Genomic DNA, 24602 nt, shown 5'->3' with positions numbered 1-24602 from the left:
AAAAGGGCATACTACATACTACCACTGTTATAAAACAGGACTGACATGGGGGATTGGGGGAAAACTAAGAAAAGAGGGGATAAATAAGGAACACTGCATTGGGACAGATGAAGGAAAAACTGTTTAAAAAGAATTTATGATTAGGCATTGTTTGTAAAACAACAGTCCAGAATAAGAGGTGCATAGCAAAGTGGACTTGCGGAGGCGTATGGGGAGGAGGGAGAAAACTGTGTAACTATGACTGAAAAAAATATGTATTTCTTATATATATATATATATATTTTAATTTTTTTTTAAAGTGAACTTAGGGCAGGGTAAGGAGGAAAATGTGCAACAAGTGAAAGAAAAGTTCAACTTTTCTGTAAACTTTTATTAAAATCACAATTCAAAACAAAACAAAAACCCCAACAACAACAACAACAACAAATTTGCTGTCAGTGACCTCCCAGAGTGCTGAAGAGCAATTATGTCTGTCTAGAGATTAAGGTGCACCTGATCCAAGCCATGGTCTTTGATTATTTGCTATGCATCAGAGAGCTGGACAATGACCAAAGATGACTGAAGAATTGATGTCTCTGAGTTGTGGTGCTGAAGAAGAGTACTGAACATACCATGGATTGCCAAGAGAGTAAGCAGATATATCTTGGAGAGGCTGAAACCAAGCTGATCCTTGGAATCAAGGATTTTGAAGCTTTATTTCACATACATGGGGCATGTTTCCAGGAGAGATCAGTCCTCAGAGAAGGGCATCATGTTTGGAAGGGTGAAGGGACAGTGCAGAAGAGGAAGGCCCAGGATGAAATGGACACAGTATCTGGGGTTAACGAGGGTAGGTGTGCCAGAGACAGGGAGATTGGCTCAGGATAGAGCAGGGTTCTGAGCTGTTGTGCATAAGGTCACTATGAGTTGTAGTTGACTGGACAACACAGCAAAAACAACAACTACAAGAACAAGCTATCAGAGCTCCCACTATGTGGCAGTTCTGTATCCTATAAATCAGAATCAACAGGATAGCGAACAATAACAAAGTGGCTATGCTGATCATATTCAAAGAGTAAGAGACCATTTACCATAGGAAATCTTAAAAAAAAAGTAAAAAAATTCCTAGAGTAGGAAGTCTGCTGAAATAGTAGTAAAAGATGGAAATCTTTCAGCAGCTAGGAATGTTGTTTCTCTAAAATGGGTACCCCTCCTCCCCAAATTAATATCATCAACGCATTAAAGAAAACTATCTATCTCACTAGATAAAAAGACATAAAATCTTTATAAGAATATTAGCATTCATATATAAAAATAAAACTCCACTCATTACACTTTCTTCTGATTAATTTAGAACTATTTCAAAATTATAAAAAACACAATTTATAGTTGCGCTTCAATGCAGCTTAAATTTAATTCCCTGTTCAATTATGAACAAGACAATGATTTTAAAATTAGATGATTCAGTTAACTTTTCCAAGCCTGATTTTGTGAGAGTATTTTAGACTCACAAAAAAATAACTGAGTTACTAATTTGACGTTTCTCGAGAGGATAGCAAGTACCACTCTAGATGCAAGAGAGATGCATTCATTCATTACATACAATGAATATTTTAGGGCATTAGGCTTAATTCTGGTTAAGATCACCTCTTTCAGAGTTTTAAAATAGTGGTTGTAATACTAATAAAGAACAATTTAATTTTATAGTTTATTTCTGCTCAGCTAACATTGGTTTTAATTTACACATATCTTTGCAATAAAAAGCCTTTGAAAATGTATCTGATACCTGATAGTTAAACATAAAAATTATTTGATATTGTAACAGATATATATTCCTCTAAGTAGTGGCCTTTTCTGAGTGGTGGGAGAGAAGGCACATATGTAAACGGTTGAAACATTTACTTTAACTTAATAGAATTTTTTTTTATATTTTAAATTTATTATACTCCAAAAGCTTTTATAGAAAGATAGGATTCCATTTAAGTAGATACATTACTCTATGCCTGAAATACATTCCAGTCAGAATATAATTCAATGAGTTGATGACAATGCTGGCTCCAAAAGAAAGGAGGAGACCAGATTGGACAAGAATGAGCTAACAGATTGCGTAGCACAATTCTGTCTCTCTGAGTGTGATATATTGTTTCAAGATGCTGAAAACCCATACTTTCTCAAAGCATATCTGTTGTGCTGGTTTTCCCATTTTCACAGAATCCTCATTATCAGAACTCTGTACTCTTTTCAAAGCACATTAGACTCAGACCATATGCCACTGAATAATACTTATCAATTGTTTAAAACGCTCAATAAAAGAAAGATGCGCTACATAAAACATTATGAAAGTTAGGCCCTTTCTTTAAAGAAACAATTAAAAATAACATCTCTGGGACAGATGTTAGATAAAATGATTCTTCACAAGTTAATATACATTTACATGCAATAGACTATAGAATTACATGTGAATTAAATATGTAAAATGAATATAAATACGTCAATAAAATCTGAGTAACATGTAAGTCTTTGATATGGATGCCAAGTAAATATAATACTGTTCTCAATGTTTGCTTTTTAGTTTGGATTGATCTTGATGATAGCAATTATCAAAACTGGCTTATGGGGTGAAAAGTGAAACATTAAAGATTTTCTTTACATGTTTCTAATTTTATTCACCAGACTGCTGGTAGGAAATAATGGTCCTAAGTCCATCACCTATAGCTTTGGGTATACGTTTTATGTTTATTTCTGGTTTTGAAGAGCTGAGATTCCAGCACATGATTAGAAAGCATTTCCATATACTAAAAGTTTTTAAAATGCTGACAAAGCTGATAAAAGGGATGTTATGAAATCTTTCTAAAGTTGCTGTTGTATACCAGAGTCAGACCTGACTGATAGCGGACCCTCTGGAGGGTTTTCAGAAGCAGTAATTTCTCAGGAGATTGCCCATCATTCTCTTGCAGAGCAGCTGATGGCCTTGAACTGCATGCCTTCGGGATTGTAGTGCACCTTCTTGCATTAGGCCACTAAAGGTACCTATGTAGACTCTATTATTTCTAAGGTAGCATTATTTTTAAATTAACAAACTATGTAAATATATATTAAATTTTTTAAGGATCACAAGCAAGGGACTAAGAAAAGAAAATTTTAATATATAACTTTCAGTACAAAAAACTTGTCTTTAGAAAGTACACTACTTAATGGTATCAAAATAAAATAGTAATAATAGTTAATACTTACTGAATATTTATTTCCAGGTCCTTTTCTAAAAGTACCTTACATGTATTAATACCTTTAATCCTCACAATGAGCCTGTGAGAAAGGGACTGTCACTATAACCTTTTTTACAAGTGAGAGTGGTGCAAATCATCATTTTTCTTAGCAGTCAACTACAATTTGGGAGGTCTTGGTTCATACAGAGGTTCAGCAGAAGAAAGGTCTGATAATTTACTTCTGAAAAATCAGACACTGAAAACCTTATGAAGCGCAAAGTTCTACTCTACACACATGAGATGGTCTTGAGTCAAAACGTACTCAAAAGGAACTACCTTGGTGTTTACAGACAAAGGGAGGAGGTTAAAAGTTGAAAGTGCCACCAAAGTTATATTACAAGTAATAAAGAAGGTCTCAAAACTGAATTCAGAAGAGTATGGCCTGTACACCCTCAGATGGAATGATATCCCAAATTATCAAATGAATGAGGATAGTTCTATGGAGCAGCGGTAGATTCAAACAAGTGCAACTCCTTTCAACTAAGCCTCCAGAATTCTCTCATTAACTATTATGGTTGTTATGTGCCAGAGCTGATGATTATTCACAGCAGCTCTATTTATGAAGAACTGTTCAATGTAATGATACTAATTTTTTTAAGACTTTACACAGAAAACAGATATGGTTTGTAATAATGACTAACGCATTAAACTCAGGGCTGGAGAACTCTATGCAGATAATTTATTTTTTATTGAGTTATTTTCAAATCTATACCTGAAAATGTCTATCTCCCCCCTCTAAACAGAAGGATTATCTTCCTTTTTCATCTGATTCAAAACTAACAGTGGCATAGCTCCTACCTGGTGGTTCTGGTTTAATATTTTATCTACTGAATTTCTCTACTTTAGCTCCTGTAAAACCCATTTCCCCATTCCTTTGAAGTTTTTATCTGTTCCAGGAAGTATGCTGTCAATTAGAGAAAAAAGCAAAAACAAACAAAAACCAACCAAACCAAACAATCAACCAACCAAAAACAAAAATAGGTTCTGAGCTGGTCATCCTGGTTTTGGTCCTGAAATAACCTGCCAATATTAGTTTTTTTGCTAATGAGAAAAATTACTTAATTCTTCCAAATTCAGCTTCTGCTTCCATGAAACTAGTACAAGAACTACCTTCATAGAATCCATTACTAAATGAGATAACATAAATTCCTCACTGCCTGTGTTTTATTGACTATGCAAAGGCATTTGACTTTGTGGGTCACAACAAATTGTGGCTAACCTTGAGAAAAATGAGAATCCCAGAACACTTGAGCATGCTTATGCAAAACTACTATACTTGGACCAGGAAACAGGCTTCAGGACAGAGCAGGGAAACACCGTATGATTCAAAATTAGGAAAGGAGTGTGTCAGGGATAAGTCCTATCTCCATACCTTTTTGATCTATATGCAGAACAGATCTTTTGGGAGGAGGAATGTGGTATCAGGATTGGAGGAAGACTCATCAACAACCTTTATTATGCAGATGACACAACACTGCTTGCTGAAACTGAAGAGGAGCTGAAGTGCTCGCTGCAGAAAGTCAAGGACTGTAGTCTGCAATATGAATTAAAGCTCAACATCAAGAAAACAGATTCTCACCAGGCCAACTAGCAGCATCATGCTAGATGGAGAAGAGATTGAGGTTGTTAACAGCTTGCTTGATTCCACAATCAACACTCTTGGCACCAGCAGTCAGGAAATCAAAAGGCAAATTGCATTGGGAAAATCTGCTGTCAGGGACCTCTCCAGAGTACTGAAAAGCAAGGATGTCAGTCGAGAGACTACGGTGCACCTAATCCAGGCCACGGTCTTCGCAATTACTTGCTATGCCCCAGAGAGCTGGACGCTGACTAAGGATGACAGAGGAATCATTGATGCCTTCAAATCGTGGTGCTGGAGAAGAGTCTTGAACATACCATGGACCGCCAAGAAAACAAATAGGTCTGTCTTAGAGAGGGTGAAACCAAATTTCTCCTTGAAGGCTAGGATTTTGAAGCTTCATCTCACGTACTTTGGGCATGTGGCAAGGAGATACTGGAGCTTGGAGGAGGGATAATACAGGAAAGGAAGACCCTGGATGAGACGGATTGATACAATAACTTGAGCAATTAGGATAGGTGTGTTAGAATTAGTGAGACTGGCTCGGGACAGGGCAGGGTTCAGAGATGCTGTACATAGGGTCAGTATGGGTCACTGGTGACTCGACAACACATAACAACAATTAACTGCTGTTGAGTCAGTTCTATCTCATAGTAACCCTCCATCAAGTTTTTAAGCCTGTAAATCATAATAGGAGGAGACTTCCCATCTTTCTCCCAAGAAGCCATTGGTAGTTTGGAACTGAGACTTGAGGTCTTGGGCTTAGAAGCACAGTACCCTACTCACTATGCTATCTGTGTTCCTTCGTATAAGTCTATGCTGCTGCTGAATACTGTCAAGTCAGAAATGACCCTATAGTAGGCCCTCCAGTGGGTTTTCAGAAGCAGTAAATAACTGGAGATGAAAGTATGGATCCTTCGCTCAAAGAGCAACTGGTGGATTTGAACTGCATGACTTTGGAATTGTAACACAGCTTCTTATCACTAGGCCACTAGAGCTCATAGAAGCCTAAGTGATCTATAATGTATTCTGTATCAAATATTGCATGAGTGTAACCTCTTTCTTCAATAGGACAATCACAATATCAATTATGGCAAGAAAATTGCTACTTATTTTGCTGTAGTTATTAGGTGTTGTTGAACAGGGCTCATAATGACCCTATGAACAACAGATTTGAACCCTGTCCTATACTGTGTCATCCTCACAATCTCTGACACACTTGAGCCCATTACTGTAGTCACTGTATTAATCTAACTGATTAAGGATCTTCTTCTCTTTACCAACCTTCCACATCTCCAAGCATGATGTTCGTGTCCTAGTAACATATACAAAGCTTTGTCATCTTTGTCTCCATGGAGCACTCTGGCTGTATTCACCCCAAGACATATGTGTTCTTTTGGCAGTCAATGGGATATTCAGATTCTTTTCCCACAACATAGCTCAAAGGCATCTATTTTTCTTTCTTTTGTCATCTTTATTCACTGTCTAGCTCTCAGTAGCATAGTAAGTGACTGAAAAGACCACAGCCTGAAGTCAGGTACACCTTAGCCTCAATCTGACATAACTGCTCTTAAGCAGTTTAGAGAGGTACCTAAGTAGAGACTTTACCAGTGCAATAAATCTCCTCACTGATGGTACCAAGGATGTTGACAGTGGAGCCAAGTAAGATAAAGTTCTTGACATTTTCAATCTTTTCTCCAACTATCACCATGTTGCCTATGGGTCCAGTGGTAAGTATTTGTTTTCTTGATGTTTAGATGCAATCCATATTGAAGGCTTTATTTTATGATCTTCTGCAGCGAGCAATTCAAGTACTCTTCACTATAATTAAGCAAAGTTGTGTCATCTACATAATGCAGGTCATTGATGAGTTTTGTGCTGTTCCTTATGTCACATTCATCTTCATAGAGTCGTCTTATTAAATACCGTCGAGTCATAGCTGACTCATGGTGACCCTGTGAACTTTCTTCATTTCTCCAAGTTCATAGGGTTTGCAGAGGCAAGCTATTTCATAAGTGAATGACACTCCTGCTTCTAAGCTTGTTTTAATCAGGGAGCTCTGCCAAACACTGTCTGCCATGGGTGACCAATATTGCCATTTGGCACGTCAGGGTCACAGTGTTCAGCATCACAGCCACCATGAGTTACCTCTGTACAGCAAATCGAGAGAGCAGTGCTATACCACTGCAGTGCTAGAAGAATGTTTGACAAAAAACAGTTAAAACTCCTCATAGAGTCTAGCTTCTAAAATAATTTGCTCAGCATACAGACTGAACAGGTATGGAGAAAGGATAAAACCTCGATATAAACAAACAAACAAACAAACACACAAACACACAAAAACACACCTCGATATACATATTTCCTGATTTTAAACCATGCATTGTTTCCTTTATGTGTTTGCAAAACAGCTTCTAGGTCTAGGTATAGTCTTGCATGAGTATAGTGAAGTGTCTGGAATGCCCATTCTTGTCAGTGTGAGCTGTAACTTATGATTCACTCAGCCAAATGTCTTTGCATAGTGAATAAAGAATAAAGAGACATTCTTTCGGCATTTTCTGCTTTCAGCCTGGCTCTGTTTGAGAGAAATAAATAATATCCATGGTGCCATGGCCTCTTCTAAAACCAGGTTGAACTTTTAGCAGTTCCTTGTCTATGACAAGGAACTTTTAGCAGTTCCTTGTCTATGACAAGGAACTTTTAGCAGTTCCTTCCTTATCTTTTGAATGATCTTCAGTATTATTTTGTCTGCATGTTTATTATATTGTTCTATAATTTCTACATTCTGTTGCATCACCTTTTTTGGGAATGGGAATAAATATGGATCTCCTGCAGTCAGTCAGCCAGGTAACTTTCCTCTAAATTTCTTGGTTTAAACTGGTGAGTATGTCCAGGGCTGCCATATATTAGTTGAAACATGTCAACTGGTATTTCACTGATTCCTGAGGCCTGGTTTGTTTGCCAACACCTTCAGTATAGGTTGAACTTCAATGGGCTCTTGATCATACAGTACTTCCTGAAATATTTCAGTGTCAGCCAATTCATTTTGGTAAAGTGATCCTGTGTATTTCTTCCATCTTCTCTGGCTGCTTCCTGAGTCATTCAAGATTTTGCCCATAGTACCCCTAAGTACTGCAACTTGAGGTTTGAACTAGGGTTTCACTTTTTTCATCTTGAGAAATGCTGAGTGAGTTCTTCACTTTTCAGTCTCCATCTTGTATAAATATACAATTCTCTCTCCCAGGAACTTCCCTAATTAACTATCTTGAAGATTATTTGACTGGTCTCAATAACACGAATATTCCATAAGCATCACAGCAGAGACCTAATATCCCTGGGTGTAGAAAATCTGTAGCTAAAGTCATTTTTGACACATTCTCCTCAGTATGATAATTATTTTACATCCAAGGCAGATCAATTTAGCACTTAGGGTGGGAGTTAAAAGAGCTCAGTCTATTTAAATGATTAGAAAAAAAGGAAAACATAAAAAAACACACCAGGTGCTCGAAATGTAAAATCATATCGTTATCTTGCATGAAATCCAAATGATGAATTTCACCAATCTGAGCCTTTATTTTCAAAGCCTGTAAGTAAGTTCTCCTAGAGAGGAAGACAAAATACATGTGTTCCATCGCGTGTGTGTACCACAGTTTTCTATCCATTCGTTTGCTGATGCGCACTTGAGGTACTTCCATCTTTCTGTTATTTGAATAATTCAGCAATTGTAGTTACAACTGTAGTTACAGTTGCTGCATTAATCAGAACCATGACAGAGTTGTGCATACATCTGTATCATGGCTCTGGTTTCTTTAGGGTATATCCCAGTAGTGGAATAGCTGCATCAAATGGTATTGTTATTTCCAACTTTGTGACAATGCCACACTGTGAATTGTATATTACACAGCACTAGAAAACAATGAACTTGTGAAATACTACAAAACATGGATGAATCTGGAAGACATTACAATGAATGAAATATCTCAGCTCACAAAAGCACAAATACTGTATAGAACCACTATTATAAAAATAGGATGAACACGGTCGGGGTGGGGGGTAGGAAAAGAACGGGTAGATACAGACTAGCACACTGGAATAGTTGAAAGGAAGGACCATGTGAAAGGAATGGATGATTAGACATTATATGTAAGACAATTAACAATTTGGAACAAGACATGCATTGTTGTTGTTAAGTGCCGCCGAGTCGCAGGTGACTCATAGCAACTCTATGAACGAAAGTCCTGGACACCTCCTGTGTAACTATTGTCCTTTCTCCAGGTTCATAGGGTTTCCAGAGGCAAGCTATTGTGGAAGTGGATGCCACTCCTGCTTCCAAGCTTGTTTTAATCAGGGAGCTTCACCAAATACTGTCCACCATGGGTAACCATTCTCACATTTGACTTATCAGTGTCACAGTGTTCGGCTTCACAGAAACCACGAGTTACCTCTGTACAGCAAGTGGACACACAGGGTTAGACGACCTAGAAGAATGTTTCACCAAAAACAATTAAAGGCAGGCCTGAGGGCTGTGGAGTAGAGCCACCCTCCTTTGGCTTGGGAGCAAGACATGCATTACAAAGTCAATGAAAAGAGGGAAGGAGGGAAAATGTGCATTACTGAATGAATGGAAACTCATTCTTTCTGTAAACGTTCAGTAAAATAATTTTTTTAAAAAGAAAACAACAAAACCCCAAAATATATGTTTACTGAATAAGCAAATTATCAAAGAAAAAAACCTCTAGCAATATATACTATTAGAAGAAACTGCATTAAATCTGACTTTGTGATTGTATTAGTAAAGTTAGAACTCAGTTTATCTGTGCAAGTCTCTTACAGTGCTATTTATAATGAAGTTGGATGAGTTTACCTTAAACGAATACACTTTTCAAACATTTAAGAACATATTTCACTAAGGGTTGCCTATCCCGAGCGACTGTCCTTTTGGAGGACATATAGAAGAATGTTTATTTGTGTTTCATTGACTACGCAAAGACATTTGACTGTGTGGACACACAAACCATGGCTTAAACTTGAGCAAAATGGGAATTCCAGAACATTTGATTGTGCTCTTGTGAAACCTATACTTGGACCAGGAGGGAGTTGTCAAACAGAGCAAGGAAACACTGCATAATTAAAGATCAGGAAAGGTGTCAGTAGGGATTCATCCTTTCTCCATACCTTTACAATCTATATGTGGAACGGATCATCTGGGAGGCTGTACTTCATAAGGAGGAATGTGGCATCAGGATTAGAGAAAGAGTCATGAACAGCCTGTGTTATGCAGATGACACCACCCTGCTTGCTGAAACTGAGGAGGCCTGAGATGTTTTTTAGTCAAGGATTGCAGCCTTCAATATGGATTGAAGCCCAATATCAAGAAAACAAGGATTACCACCACTGGACCTACTGGCAACTCCATGACAGACAGAGAAGAGAATGAGATTGTTAACAGCTTCAGCTTGCTTGATTCCACAATCAATATGAATTGCACTGGGAAAATCTGCATAGTACATTGCTGTCAGGGACCCCTGCAGTGTACTGAAAAGCAACAAAATCAGTCTAGAGACTAAGGTGCAACTGATTCACGCCATAGTCTTTACAATTACTTACTACATTAGAGAGCTGGACAGTGACTAAGGACGACAGAAGAAGAATCAAAGTATTGAACATACCATGGACTGCTAAGAGAACAAAGATGTCTGTCCTGGAGAGGGTGAAACCAGGCTGCTCCTTGGAGACAAGGATTTTGAAGCTCTGACTCACATACTTTAGGCATGTTGCCAGGAGGGGCCAGTCCATGCAGAAGGACATCATTCTTGGATTGGTGAAGGGACAGTGCAATAGAAGACTCTGGATGAGATGGTTTGACTCAGTGAGTGGGGGAATTGGGGTAGGTGTGTAAGAGACAGTAAAATGGTGAAAGATGGAGCAGGTTTCAGAACTTTTGTAGTTGTACATAAGGTCATTATGAGTCACAAGCAACTCAAGTGCACATAACAATAACAATAAAAGCAACCTGAGCCATGGTATTTTCAATTGCCTCATATACATTAGAAAGTTAGACAGTGAACAAGAAAGACTGAGTAAGAAATGATGCTTGAATTGAGATGTTAATGGAGAATGTTAAATATACCATGGAGTGCCCAAAGAACAAACATATTTTAGAAGAAATGCAGCAAAAGTGCTCTTTGGAAGTGAGAATGGCAAGACTTAAACTCATCAACTTTGGACATTTTATCAGGTGAGATCAGAATCTCACAAAGAAAGTCATTACACTTGTTAAAGTAGAAAGAAAAGAGAGGAAGATTCTAGGAGATAGACTAAAGTTCTCTCTCTCTCTCATCACTACTAAACAAAGAAAGATTCATAGGTTATCCTCCAGTGTTTTTTTGAGGCTGTAAATCGAACTGGGAGGAGATTGTTTGGTTTTTTCCCATTACCGTAGTTAGTAGATTCAAACCAAAAGATATATGTGGCCTTCATAGTTAGTAGATTCAAACCAAAAGATATATGTGGCCTTCGTAGTTAGTAGATTCAAACCAAAAGATATATGTGGCCTTCGGGTAAGCAGTACAACTTCCTTACTGACTAGGTACTTTGTTGCTGTTAGGTGTAATTAAGTTGACCACAACTCAGTGAATCTGTGCACTGTAGATCTGAAACCTGTCTTTTCCTGTGTCTCTTCATCACCTCAGACACACTTCAGCCTCTTGCTGTATTCATGTCTCAACTCAATATTCATGCTGGGGGTCTCCTACTCTTTAACTTATTCTCAATTATTCCAAGCATGATGCCCCTTTTCAAGAAACAGCCTCTCCTAGAATGTACAAAAAATTAGAGCTGAAGACACACCAACTTTGACGCCAAGGGTATTCTAGCTGCATGTCCCCCAAGATACATCTGTCTGTTCTTTTAGGAGTCCATGTTGTTGTTTTAAGTGCTGTCAAGTTGCAGATGACTCAGAGAGATCCTATGAATGAAAGACCCGAGCACAGTTCATAGTTTCCAGAGGAACGCCATTTCGGAAGTGGATGCCACTTGTGCTTCCAAGCTTGTTTTAAGTGGGAAACTCCACCAAACACTGTCCACCATGGGTTACAATTATTACTGCATTTGACAGACACATCAGTGTCCCACGAGTTACCTCTGTACAGCAAATGGACAGACCAGTGCTATACCACTTAGAAGAATGTTTGGGATAAAACCAAACCCCACAACAAAACCACAATTAAAACCAGGCCTGAGGGCCGCAGATTAAAAAATAAAGTCCAGTGAATACCACTATCATTCAAATATATGCACCAACAACTAGAGCCAAAGAGGAGGAAACAGAAGATTTTTACCAATTTTTGCAGTCAGAAATTGATCAGACATGCAATCTAGATGCATTAATAATAATGAGCAACTGGAACACAAAAGGATCAGTAGCTGGAAAATATGGGCTCGGGGAGAGAAATGACGCTGAAGAAAGAATGATAGAGTTCTGCACATTCAAGGATTTATTCATTGCAAATACCTTTTATAAGATAGATAAACACAGGCTATACACATGGATTTCACCTGATGGTATGCATAGATATCAAATCAATTACATTTGTGGAAAGACTCGCTGAAGAAGCTCAATATCAGCATTGAAAACCAGGCCAGGTGCTGATTATAGGACAGACTGCCAATTACTCATATGCAAGTTCAAGCTGAAGTTGAGGAAAATTAAGTCAAGTCCATGGGAACCAAGCTTTGACCTTAAGTCTGACCCACTCGAATTTCAAAACCATCTCAGGAACAGGTTTGAGGCCTTGAGCACCAATGAGCGTAGACAAAATGAGCTCTGGGAGGCTATCAAGAAGATCGTCCATGAAGAATGCAAAAGATGATTACAAAGGCTGAAGAAGAAGAAAAGATCAAGATGGATGTCAGATGAGACTCTGAGTATTGCTTTAGAGCACCGAGAAGCCAAAGCTAAAGGAAGAAACCAAGAAATCAAAGAGCTGAACAGAAAATTTGAAAAGGCAGCCCGGGATGACAAAGCAAGATACTATAATGAAATGTTCAGAGAGCTGGAGTCAGAAAATCAAAACGGCCGAACTCGCTCAGCGTTTCTTAAGCTGAAGTAGTTGAAAAACAAATTCAAGACATTGGTGGCAATACTTAAAGTTAGTTCGGGTAGAATGTTAAATGATCCAGGAAGTATCAAAAGAAGATGGAAGGAGTACACAGAGTCACTGTGTCAGAAAGAATTGGCTGACACAGAGGAATTTCACGAAATAACATATGAGCAAGAGCCTATGGTGATGAAGGAGGGAGTTCAAGTTGTTCTGAAGGAATTGGCAAAAAACAAGGCTCCAGGAGTTGACAGCATACCAATTTAATTAAAGAAACAGACACTGCCCTGGATGTGCTCACTAAGTTGTGTCAGGAAATCTAGAGGACAGCCAGCTGGCCAACTGACTGGAAGAGATCAATATGTGTTCCCAGTCCAAAGAAAGGTGACCCAACAGAGTGTGGAAATTATTGAACAAGATCGCTGATATCACATGCAAGCAAGATTCTGCTGAAAATGATCCCAAAACATATGGAACAATATGTCAAGAGAGAACTGCCAGATGTGCAGGCTGGATTTAGAAGAGGTTGTGGTACTAGAGATATTATAGCTAATGACCAGAAGAATGTCTATGACTATGCAAAGGCTTTTTACTGCGTGGATCACAACAAGCTGTGGCTGACTCTGAGAAGAATGGGAATCCCAGAACATTTGATTGTGCTAATGTGAAACCTATACCTGGACCAAGAGGCAGGCGTCAGAACAGAGCAGGGAGACACTGGATCGTTCAAAATAAAGAAGGGGGTCCCCCAAGGATGTTTTTTGTCTCCATACCTTTTCAATGTATGCAGAACAGATCATCCGAGATGCTGGGCTGCACAAGGAGGAATGTGGCATCCAGATTGGTGGAAGAATCATCAACAACCTACGTTATGTGGATGACACAACCCTGCTTGCTGAAAATAAGGAGGACCTGAAGTGCTTGCTGCAGAAGATCAAGGACTGCAGTCTTCAATATGGATTGAAGCTCAACATCAAGAAGGCAAAAGATTCTCACCACCAGGTCAGTGGGCAGCATCAGTATGCATGGTGAAGAGATTGAGATACTTAACAGTTTTAGTGTACTTGGTTCCACAGTCAACACTCTTGGTAATAGCAGCCAGGAAATCAGGAGATGAATTGCACTGGGAAAGTCAGCTGTGAGACTTCTCAAGAGTACTGAAGAGCAACCACGTCAGGCTGGAGACTAAGGTGCGCCTGATCCGGGCTATAGTCTTTGCAATTACGTGTTATGCATTGGAGAGTTGGACAGTGAATAGGAATGATAGAAAGAGAATTGATGCCTTTGAGCTGTGGTGCTGGAGAAGAGTGTTGAATATGCCATGACTGCTAGGAGAACAAACAGGTTTGTCCTGGAGAGGATGAAGCCAGAATGTTCCTTGGAGTCCAGGATTCTGAAGCTTCATCTGACATACTTTGGGCATGTTGGAAGGAGGGATTGGTCCTTGGAGAGGGACATCATGTTTGGGAGAGTGGAGGGACAGCGCAGGAAAGGAAGACCCTCAATGAGATGGATCGATTCTGTGAGTGGAGTGGTGGGAATGAGTCTGTTTGAGACGGCGAGGTTGGCACAGGATAGAATGACTTTTAGGGCTCTTGTACATAGGGTAACTATGACTTGTGACTCGATGGCACATAACAACAACAACAAGAAGCTTTGGCTTGGTAGCATAACTTTCTATCCACTAGGCCAACAGAGCTCTCTCTATTAGGAGTCCATAGAATATTCAATATTCTTCAGCAATGACACAAGTCAAATGTACCAATTCTTCTTCTATCAAACTTATTCACTGTCTAGCTCTCAGATGAGTAACAAGTAACTGAAAAGTCCATGGCCGGAATCAGATGTACCTTAGTATTAAAAATTACATCATTGCTCTTAAGTATTTTGGAGAGGTCCCTGACTGTGGTCCCTTTACAATAGTTCTCCTGATCTCCTGACGGCTGTTACTAAGGATCTTAATTGTTGATTCAAGTAAAATGAAATCATCTACAACTTCAATCTTTTCACCATCTACCATGATGTTATCTATTGGCCCCATTGTGTGAACTTTTATTTTCTTGATGTTGAGGTATAATCCATCCCAAAAGCTGTAAGCAATCCTTGATCTTCTGCAGCAAGTGTTTCAAGTCCTCCTCATTTTCAACAAACAAGGTTATGCCATCTTCACAATGCAAGTTGTTGATGAGTCTTCTTTAGATCCTGATGCCACATTCTTCTTCAGAGTCCAGTTTCATGAATGATTTGCTCAGCTTACAGACTGAATAGTTATGGAGAAAGGATATTTATCTAACACAAACCCCTCTGGCTCTTAAACCATGTTCTGTTTGAACAAAAGCTTCTTTAGCTCTAATTATGTACCAGTGGCTGCAATAATGAGCATCCTATTACAGAATGTTAGGTTCTTTGTTAGGTTCAAGAGAAAACATTATTAAACAGTATGTTTTAATCTCTTTTGAGATATGGAAAAGCTAAAATAAGACAAAAGATGGTAAGAAAGAGGTCAGGTCACACGAAGACTGTGCAGGAGCAGAAGCTCTAAAGAGACAAGGACTTTTTTCCCAGAGTAGAGAGGATGTCTTCCCTAGAGCTGACATTCTTAGTTCAGACTATCAGCCTCCTAAACAACGGAGTTAAATTTCTGTATGTTAAAAGGCATCCATTTGTGGTACTTCTGTTATAAGAGCTCTAGATGTCAAAGACAGAATTTGGCTCTGGAAGGGTGAGATGCTGCTCTAACAGATACCTCACATAAGGAAGTGTTTTTGGAACTAGGTGACAGAGGTTGGAAGAGCTTATGAGGAGCGAGTCATACTAATCAAGAGGCTGAGCATCTACCGGTGGCTCCATGAGAGAAAGACTGGCAGTTTCTTCTCATTGAAATGGAAGGCCTTGGAAACACAATAGATGATGGTAGTAAGTCGTAACTAACTCCATGGCAGTGCGTTTGAGGTTTGGTGCTCTGTTGCGTTTTGGCTTTTTTTAATAGCAAAAGCATAAATCGCTGGGAAGAATTTGCTGGTAAAATTATGAATGTCTAAGGCAATTTTGAGGACTCAGAAGGAGGCAAGCATGCCTTCTATCATGGAGTAAACATCTATGTATCCTCACAACCTGTGGTATTAAGGGTTTATTGCTCAGAATGGTTTTCCTCGCCATTGGCTTTAGCTTTGCTGAGTGGACAGGCTGAAATATGGGAAAAGTGTACTAGCCTATCTACAAGAGGACGGGTTAATCTTCCACTCACAGATTCAGCAACAGTTGGGAATTTCATCACCAAAAAGAAGGACAAAGATACCTGTGTTCCTCAAACTGGTGCCTACAAGAGCAACAACAGCAACCACAAGGAGAGAACTAGAGACCCAACACGAGACAGAGCTGATTCTGCGATTTCTATACCATGGAACGAGAGATAGGAGCTTTCCCCCAAGTTTGTTAGAGGAGAGAGGGGGCAATCGTAACTGGTAGAACGAAGAGCTTCCCCCACCCCTAATTTATTTATTTATTTATTTTTACAGAGGTTTTGGATTTCCATTCACTCACTGCCGCAGTTTTCTCCCTTCCCACCCCTCCCCACCAGCTCACTTCCCCCTCCAAAGAGAGAAAAAAAAAAAGAAAAAAAATTCCTTCATTAGTATACAATTCCCACGTCCCTTCCCCCCACCCCGAGTACACTTCTCTATGCAAACTTAATTCTGGATTCCTGTGCTAACTATAATACTCAATCATATATCACTTCTAATCTGTTCTTTCCCTCATCTGTTTCAATACAATATACATAATTTATCCAGTTTTTTCTGTCATATCCCCACCCTGATGTCACCCATTCTACAACAGTGGCACCATGCAGTATTTGTCCCTTTGTGACTGAGATATTTCACTCAACATAATGTCCTCCAGGGTCACCCACTTTGAATAATATTGCATGAGTTCCCTGTTTTCCAATGCTGCGTAGTATTCCATTGTGTGGATATACCACAGCTTCTCTATCCATTTGTTTGTTGATGGGCCCTTAGGCTGCTTCCAACTCTTTGCTATTGTAAACAAAGCTGCAATAAACATGGGTGTGCATATATCTGCTTGGATGGGAAGGTTGTAATCTTTTATCTTCTGCAGCTAGTATTTCAAGTCCTTACTTTCAACAAGCAAGTTTGTAGTATCTGCATAATGCAGGTTGCTAACTAGTCTTTCTCTAATCCTGCCAACACATTCTTCATATAGTCCAGCTTCTCAAATTATTTATTCATCATACATAATGAATAGGTATGGAGAAAGGGTACAGTCTTGACACACAACCTTCTTGTTATTAAACCATACATAGTCCCTATGTTCTGTTTGAATAACCACTTCTTGGTCTAGGCATAGGTATCACATGAGCAAAATTAAGTGTTTTTTGATGCCCTAGGGAGCTCTGGCCTAATGGGGAAGGAAGAACTCTGGTGGCTGAGTATTATGGAATTGCGCTGCCAACACAAAGGTATGCAGTTCAAATCCACCAGCTGCTTCATGAGAGAAAGATAAACAGTCTCTTCCTGTGTGAGTTACAACCTCAGACAACTCACTGAATGGTCAGGTATGAGTCATTTCTGACTAGATGGCAATGAATTGTTGTTTGCTGTTGAATTTGTATGAACTTGATTGCTTCTTGCCTCCATCTCCTTATTAGAAAATAAACTTGAGGATACTTGGAAGGCTGTTTATGTTGTGGATTAGGACTTCTAGCGTTCTTCCAAGCTTTTCTTTAATGAAGATTTTAGTCCTTGGTTTGGGACCTTCTAAGAATCAAATCCCTATGCACATCCCAAAACTTCTCCAACAGGGTAAAAAGGGAAGCCACAGACTGGGGAAAAGTATTGGGTCATGACATATCAGATAAGGGACTTATATCCAGAATGCCAGCATTTGTTGCTTGCTGTTCTGTATATTTTGCTATTCTTACTGGGGTGAGATGATATCTCATAGTTGTTTTGAGAACTAAGAGCTTTATAACACTGGCCTAAAACTACGAGGCTGAAGGATGAGGTGCTGTTAAGCATATTTGAAAAGCTGTCTTGACTGAGTGATTGTATTCTACCAACCTGAATTGTAACCTTTTGACTTTCTCAATAAACTTTATAATCGTGAGTATGGTTCCTTGTGCTCTGTTAACTATTAACAATTAACTAATAACTATTGCTATGGATTCTGGACCCAGTAGAGTAGTAATTTGGTGTTGGAGTTGGTAGAAATGGGTGCAGGAGTGTAGAGGTCATGTCTGACTTTTGGAAATTGGTTTTGTGCTGTGGATGTTGTTAGTGGGGACAGGTCCCCTTGGTCGTGTTAATAGAGGTCAGATACGGCTGTTCCCACGAGGCCCTTATTTCTTTTACACTACCATAAACATACACTTTAAATTTGGATTCTCTTTTCCTGCCCATCATATAGCTTCAGTGAAAAATTGTTGAATGCCTTATAAATTGTAATCTTTTACAATATTGTTTCTGACTGAATAAATCACTTTATAGAGAAAAAGAGTAAGACAAAAGGCTGATGCCATGAAATGAACTGGTTTTATTATGCTCCTCCTTATCCAGGAACAGCTAGCTTTACTGAAAGAAAACTTGGCTGATTAGAATCTGTGGGGTGCCTGGTAGATGTTGGCAAGGCTAGGGTGTTACTCTGCATGCTCTGAAATAATTAAATTTATTCCTCTTGCAGAATATAAACTTCCAGGAACCAAAAAGTCCATTGACGCAGAAGTCAAGAATCAAAGACTGATTGTTTAAGGATGTCAATTTAAAGACTAAGGCGTACCTTACCCAAGTCCTAGTATTTTCACTTGCTTCATATGCATATGAAGTTGGGCAATGAATAAGAAAAGACTCCAGGAGCAATGATACTTTTTAATCATGGCATTGGTAAAGAAAACAATGTACCTTAGATTGCCCAAGGAACAAACAAATATGTCCTGGAAGAAGTGCAGCCAGAGTGCTCATTGGGTGCAAGGATGCTGAGATTTTGTCTCATATACTTGGAGTATAGAGTCATTCCCTGGAGAAGAATGTGCTTGTAGAGGTTTTCAGAAAAAGAGGAAGAACTTCAAGAGGAGATGAACAGTCACTAAAACAATGGGCTTCAGCATAGCAGAGACCAGGAGGATGGTTTAGGATTTGGGGCAGGGTTTTGTTCAGTCATATTTAGCATTGCTGTGAGTAGGAGCTGAATTGATAGCACTCAACAACAAAAATTCTTGATAAGCTTTGGTGCTGCTTAAAGAAAAGGGGTACAGATACAGATTAAAAAAATCATATAAATAGTTGGCCCTATGATAACTCATACAAACAAGTTCTTATACTTCTACTCACAATTTTCTCCTTGCTGTATTTCTTTAAATTTCCTTTCTCTTTCTTCTTCATATCATCAATTATTAGATATACTATGATTAGGTAGCGGGAACGATAGAATTTGGTTAGATGGCTAGAAAATATTTAGCTTTCTAAAGAAGCAGATAACAACAAAATATAACAAAGAGATCCAAAACTGAGCACTGTGAGGAGTCACTGATGAAATGTTGAGCTGTTTCCTCTTGTAGAGAGAATGAGTGAATTTTTTGTTATATGAGGGAGTTTTGCACTGTTAAAAGGATTTTTTTTCCAAGACAAGACCTGGGGAGAGTAATATTTGAGTGAATTTCTACTACCTAAGCCAAAGAGGGGAAGATATTCTCTTTCTGATAGCAACTGAAGCTTAAGCATCGGACAGACTCAATAATAGTTTGAGATTAATACAGAAATGTAGTAATAAGAATCCAATCAAATGACAGAAACCTTTCAAGAACTTTTGAAATCAAAGCAAGAAAGCCTCATAATGATAAATATCAAGGGTATTATTTTGGGGATTTCCTGATACTGTATGAATTAATTATCAATTATATTCTTGAAGAAACCTGTTTCTCTGTACTTTATTTTCTAGTGTGCCTAGTCAGACAATTAATTTATCTTTGCCAAGAACAAAAATATGAAATATCTTAGTTTTCTTCAGATTTGTTTTAGTTACCCTCCATCCGTTCTCTAATCCCCTTTCCTCTTTTTATCTACAGGAAGCTTCATCTATAAAACAATTTCGTTTCAGAATGACTAGATGTTGCTTTGTGTGTTGTCAAAGGTTTATTGTTCAAAATGGCTTTCCTAGCCACTGACTTTGACTATGCCATGTGGATAGGTAGGGACATGTGAATAGGGTGTGTTAACCTAGCCACAAGAGGTGGCCTCTTGGACCAGTGGAGTGACTGGTATATATAGCAAGCAGCTATGGAGAGACAGGCTGAGTTTGGACATGTTCTACTGACACTGCTTATTGGTTACCATACACAGATGTATGAATAAGTGAAAAAGGCTGGTCGTTTGAGGAGCAGGGAGTCATGAGGAACCCTGCCTTGTTGACTTCATCCCATGAAGGGGCTAAAGCTGAGTAAGTAAAGGGACTAGGTGGTCTGGAGTGCAGGAAGAAGTGTGGACTCCTGAGTTTGTGGCTGATGCCTAATTGGATCTAGCCATAGATAGCTGGGAATGAGAGGACCAGAACCCAACCGGAGGACTAGAAGATGTTCTATGCTGTGAGCCAGTGTAGACTGGTGCAACCTGATGGTTTGCTTTTTACTGGATGCAGATGTTTATTGATGCAGATGCTAAAAGTTTTAACTGGAACAGCAGATTCTTAGAGAACGGAACTTGCCGGTTTTGTCAGAATGCTGGTTTGATGGGGACTGGCAAATTAAAATCAGCTGTCTTTAAGGCATGATGAATAGAGTGACTGGATTACATGCTTTCAGGAATATAGTTACTGTATGTTCTAAGGGGAGAGCTAATTCTTCAAACATGAAGGTTAATGACTAGAAAAGCAAGGGTGTGGTCTGTGATGTTTAGGGCCTATTGTTCAAAATGGTTTTCCTTGCCACTGACTTTGACTTTGCCAGGCGGATGGGTGGGGACATGTGGCTAGCCTATCCATAGGGGACTGGCTAGTCTCACTACTAAATTGAGCAGATTTAGGGGAAGATTTTGAGAATCTCACCAACAGCAAAGACACAAGAATGCAGTGTGCCTTTTGGGCCAGAACTCATGAGCTAGCCAAACCTATAGGAGAGTACCAGCAGGCACAGAAGAGAACCAGAGAGCCAGAATGAGATAAGGCTGACCATGAGACAGCTACCTCATGCAACCGGAGCTAGAAGCCTTCGCCCAAGTCTGGTTTGAAGACTAGGGTGAAAGGAGCCATAAGGCCAAGGGCCTGCGAACACATTTCAGCAACTGTCCTGACTAATTGTATTCTACTACCTACCTGAATTCCCTAATAAACCCTGTGATTGTTGAGTTTGGTCCTGAGTGGTCTATGAGCAACTACAAAATAATTCTGACCAAGTAGAACAATAGGCTCAGTGATGCCATTAGTTGGAAAAAGGCTCAGGAGCATGGGGACCATATCTGACTTCTGAGGTGTTTTTGGTTTTTTTGTGCTGTGGACGATGATGATGCGGGCATTTTCCCCTTGTGAAGAAGTTAGCAGAGGTCAGACACTGCCATCTCCTTGCTGCCCCTGCTGGTTTCACACGACATGACATTGTTACTTTCTAAACAATTTCTATGTCTATTTGGTCTCCTTCAAATGCTCAAGGTGCTAAAACTAATGTCCAGATTACTAGATTACCCTTTCACAGAACATTTATATGACAGGAGGAGCTGTAAGAAAATTGTTATAAAACTTCAGCCCATAATGTGAAAAGATTTTCCGACTTGCTTATGAGTTTGACAACACACAAACATTTGCTTTGTAGTAGACTGTGACATAATCAGATATAACTGACATAGTATCAGTTGCAAAATCTTTGAAATATTGATTTTAAAGGTTTTAAAATCTTTAAATTTAAAATTGTTTTTAGAGACAATAAGAAAACAAAGTCTAGATTCTTTATTCTTGAGACTGTATTGGTGGAACAGAATGTCTGGAAATAACATAATTTCAAGCTAACAACAAAAAAATCTTAAACCGTCAAAACCAAGTCTACAGTTTCAAATTAGCCCTGGAGATAAAATTTTGTGTTGATAAAAAAAAAATAGTAGTAATTCTGCCATATGAATGAGCTAGCCACAGTTCATTAAACGTGGGAGATGAAGATGAAAAACAAATAATAAAGTTGGACTAACAGAGGAGAGCACATGAAGTCCACATTTGATGTTCATGTGAGTCACATATGTGCTAAATGCAAAATCTCTATGTGTTTTTTTTTGCAAATACCTCAGTATGTGTTCAACAGGTATATATTTTATAACCTGACTTCAAAGACCAATGTACTTTAGAATACTTCTAGGAATACAACGTAAGAAAAAAGGAAATACAGCCTAAATAGACTGCTGCACATAAATTATATATGAAATAAAAATGTGAATGATTTGTCACTTGAGATAGTAGTTTACATATAAACAAGTGATTACTTGGCCTGTCAATTAAATCATGTAAGAACAAAATGACTTGGGAAAATTACTGTTTTGACTTAAAAGTTTTACTTTGAATTGATATTTAGAATACATACACATGTAATTTTTTAAACTTACTACTGAGCTCTGAAAGATAAAATTATAGCTTTTAACTCCATTGCAAGTAATGATGTGATTACTTTTATATGAAGCTAAGACTATGTCTTTTACTTATTAGATCTTTTATGGAATAAAATTACACCATTTTGGTATATCAGCTCTTGCATATTGTTGATATTTTACATGTTATTTAAATAAAAATATCAATTAAGGATGAGGTAGCTTTAAAGGCAGAATGTAGTATTAGAAGGTTCAGGCATACAGAGATGACAATATAATAATTCTGTTACTGATTTAAATTTTTTTACATCTTGACTCCATGGATAAATATCTATTTTAAAAAAAACACGAGAGAGATAAGAAAAGAATATCATTACATATTAAATACATACCAGAGTAAAGAAATATCTACACTTGGAAGTAGAAGAATCAACTAAAAAAAATTATATTGAAATAGAACAGCAAGTAATGAATGCTGGAGAGGATTTGGAGAGAAAGGAATTCTTATACATTACTGGTGGACTCTGGATGGCAGTTTGGTGTTTTCTCAGAAAGCTGAACACAGAAATTTCATATGAACGAGCTATTCCACTGTGTGGAATATACCCTGAGAATATGAGAAATGAGGCACAGAGATTTGTACACCAATGCACCAATGTTCACAGCAGCATTATTCACCATCACAAGAACATGGTAACAGCTCATATTTCCAACCAAAATCGAATCAACTAAGAAATTATGGTACATTCACATGATGGAATACTATGCAATAAACAGAAGCAATGATTTTGTAAATTACTACCTAACTTGGGAAAAGTTGTAGAGTATAATACTAAGGGAACCAACTCAGGCCCATAAGGACAAATACTGTATAAGACCATGACTACAGAACATGTATGAGAATCCCAACGGGGGAGGAGGGAGCCAAGGGGTGAAGATGGGCAGCAGGAACGTAGGTCAATCATATGATCACACAATTTGACGTGTGGAGGGTGGAGTGGGTAAAGCAAATAGGAAAGATACAGTATGAAAAATAATGTACATGAACTTTGTAAGTAAACGTACAAAATAAAAATTTTATTTAAGAAAAAATGAATTAAAAAATACTGATGATTAGATCATATAAAATACAAAATCTTGTATTAGGGTAAGAATATAAATGTAAAAAATACGTAATGAACTAGAAAATGTAGTCAAGCAGATGAAGGATTACAAATGTATGCATGTATATATAAATAGATATATATTAAGAAAAAAATGCTAGTGTTTTCTATATGTGTATATTTTTCTTTTTAAAGGGGCAAGGCCTTCACATGAATCTAGAAATGGTGTACTTAATAAGACGAAAGCCCAATATTTAAAAAAGAAAAGAAAATTAGGAAACAAATAGAAGAAAATATTCAGCTGCACAAAAATCAAAGCACATACTGAAATAACAGGACTGAGTAAAACTGCTCCATAGGATTCAAGAGGCTGCACTGCACACTGTGACAGAAACAGACGGCCACATGTCACCACAGAAGAGTTGGTGGGCTCAAACTTCCAATCTTCTGGTTAGTATACAATTATCTTAACTACTGTGCCACCAGTGTTCCCATAAATAGTTACAAAATAGAATACAATTATGTGAACAAAAAATTAAATTATTAAAATGTTATTGTTGTTAGGTGCTCTTGAGTCGAGTTGACTCATGGCAACTCTAGGAACAACAGACATGAACTTTGTCCTATCCTCTGCCACTCTCATAAACTATGACACCCTTGAGCCTACTGTTGAAGTCACTGTGCCAAACACTAAACTGTAGTGTTTTCTAAATTATTAAAAGAAAGAATGTATGCTAAATATGTTTTCAAAAGTAAACTTTGCAAAATGATGAAGTTCAAGGAGGTTAGAGCATACATACAGATGAAAATTTAGTTGAAAACTAAAGTACTACATATGCGATAATGTTAAAAGAGAAATATGATAAAGACAAATACATAAAATAGATGTTTAAGAATCAACTACTGCAAAGAAGTATACAAAAATGCTAGTGTTCTGTGTGTTATGGTAAGATGGCAACATCATGCATTTCCTTTTTATTTTGTCAAATGTCTATAATGTTATT

The 24602-nt window shown here is 38.2% G+C and overlaps 1 protein-coding gene across 1 annotated transcript in view; it reads right to left on the bottom strand.

Annotated features, from left to right (window-relative positions):
• Positions 1-24602, bottom strand: part of ASCC3 (activating signal cointegrator 1 complex subunit 3) — a 451184-nt gene that overhangs the window by 117930 nt on the left and 308652 nt on the right. The gene's annotated exons all lie outside the window — the stretch shown is intronic.

Source organism: Elephantulus edwardii, unplaced genomic scaffold, assembly GCF_000299155.1.
Source record: "Elephantulus edwardii isolate Elephantulus edwardi_28Jun2011 unplaced genomic scaffold, EleEdw1.0 scaffold00013, whole genome shotgun sequence".
NCBI lineage: Eukaryota > Metazoa > Chordata > Mammalia > Macroscelidea > Macroscelididae > Elephantulus > Elephantulus edwardii.
The sequence above is the reverse complement of the archived record's forward strand: the minus strand, read 5'-3'. Positions and strand labels throughout refer to the sequence as shown.